Source organism: Oncorhynchus tshawytscha, linkage group LG14, assembly GCF_018296145.1.
Source record: "Oncorhynchus tshawytscha isolate Ot180627B linkage group LG14, Otsh_v2.0, whole genome shotgun sequence".
Lineage (NCBI taxonomy): Eukaryota > Metazoa > Chordata > Actinopteri > Salmoniformes > Salmonidae > Oncorhynchus > Oncorhynchus tshawytscha.
In genome coordinates, this window is record NC_056442.1 from 19,661,569 (window position 1) to 19,663,770 (window position 2,202).

Genomic DNA, 2,202 nt, shown 5'->3' on the forward strand with positions numbered 1-2,202 from the left:
AAAAATGTAATCACAATCTCAAGTACAACACACAAATTCACACAGTAACTTTTTCACCAAACCTAATCAGTTTCATCTTGAAATACCTTTCATATAAAATAATTGCTCAAAAATACTTTTCATATGATTTTCTTCTCATTTGCTTAAATACATTTGACCATCATTTAATCCAACTGCGATTAATGGATTTTGAGAACTACAGAAATAAAATGTGTTTAAAGTATAAACATCTGAATGACATGTATGATACATGATAACCATGCATAATGACTACTTGTTATTGCTAATTGATTTCAATACGGAGCAGGATAGACAGCAAGGGAGAGGAAGAAATCAAATAGCTTGTGGACAAAGGGTCCGTCAAAGAGGTGGGCATGGGCCCCATCAAAGAAGTCAAAGAGGTGGGCATGAGCCCCATCAAAGAGCTCAAAAGAGGTGGGCACGGGACCCGTCAAAGAAGTCAAAGAGGTGGGCATGGGCCCCGTCAAAGAAGTCAAAGAGGTGGGAATGAGCCCCATCAAAGAGGTCAAAGAGGTGGGCATGGGCCACAGAAAAGAGGTCAGAGAGGTGGGCATGGGCCCCATCAAAGAGGTCAAAGAGGTGGGCATGGGCCCCATCAAAGATGTGGACATCAGAGGGAGAGAGGCAGACGGCAGGGAACTGTTGTGTCTAATGAAGTCTGGGCCGTTGTAATTGACCATGTGGTAAACACCGGCCTTACCATGGCAGAGGCTGCCAGATAAATTCACCCCAATCTGAGAAGATCAACTGCCAATTCGATCACGAGCATTTCGCCAAGAAAACCAGTCTGCAGGATATGCACTATACTTTTTTTTGTTGGTATTTTATTAGGATCCCCATTAGCTGTTGCAAAAGCAGCAGCTACTCTTCCTGGGGTCCACACAAAACATGAAACATTACAAAGAATGACATAATAAAGAACATCAATAGACAAGAAAAAGCTCAAGGACAGAACTAAATAGTTTTTTTTAAAAGGCACTCATAGCCTACATATCAATACTTTACTATTACATTTACAGTAAATTACATTCTAACACATGTAAATTCGCAAAACATGTTACAGTATTCTGACAGTATTCTGATTCTATTGACCCTGTTTTACCCTCAGAATTGACAGAAGACCACATGGTGGTGGCCGTGTGCTGACCGACCAGCAGTAGTGGGCAGTGGTGGAAACGGTGAAAGCCAGGAATGACATACGGCTGTCGGAAATGACGCTGGCCCATTGAGGAGAACGTTGACACCAACAATCGCCTTTTGAAGAGGCACCAGGTATCTATGAAACACATTTTTTCTGGTGCCTTTTGAGAGAAACAATGACCGGGTGGAACAACTGGGGTCCGAGTATGTTCAGGTACAGCACTATATAGTGTATTAGTGTTACTATTTGATGCACATGCTATGCAACTTACTTCACCATATCATATTGGAACTGTACCTTAAAAATAACGAACCAAAATATATTTTTAGAGAGTGATGGTGCTTGATGCTGGTTCAACCTGGCCAAAACTCAGGACTGTGGGCAGAAGCTCATTGTCCAAGGGCCTGGACAACGTGGGGGGAGGGAATGTGTGCACTTATCTCTTAAAATTTGGTAGGACGTAGGTGGCCCATCCACAATTTTTTACTTATATTTATTTACCTCCAAAAACACAATTACGTTTCTTTTGCTGCGTAGTATAAAATATCAGCGAATTCTTGTGAACATTGTTGGTGATCGAAGTACATACATTTGAATATTGATCAATTACGCCCAAAAGGTGGAATTGAACCACTCTGCCGCTAAGCAGCTACAGGTTTGAAGCCTGCACCCAGGACCACCAAGGCTCATCCGGGCACTTGAATGAGAGTTCACAGTGCCTATATACACCTGAGGGTGTGCATAAATGTTTCAGTGTCGGTGACAAAATGTTCAAATCAAATCAAATTTTATTTGTCACATACACATGGTTAGCAGATGTTAATGCGAGTGTAGCGAAATGCTTGTGCTTCTAGTTCCGACAATGCAGTAATAACCAACAAGTAATCTAACTAACAATTCCAAAACTACTGTCTTATACACAGAGTAAGGGGATAAAGAATATGTACATAAGGATATATGAATGAGTGATGGTACAGAGCAGCATAGGCAAGATAAAGTAGATGGTATCGAGTACAGTATATACATATGAGATGAGTATG

General features: G+C 41.1%; 1 non-coding gene across 1 annotated transcript; it reads right to left on the reverse strand.

Moving 5' to 3' along the window:
- Positions 1 to 1,771: 1,771 nt before the first annotated feature.
- Positions 1,772 to 1,858, reverse strand: trnastop-uca. Its single transcript has one exon. It is a non-coding gene; the product is annotated as a tRNA-Sec (tRNA).
- Between the last annotated feature and the right edge of the window lie 344 nt (positions 1,859 to 2,202).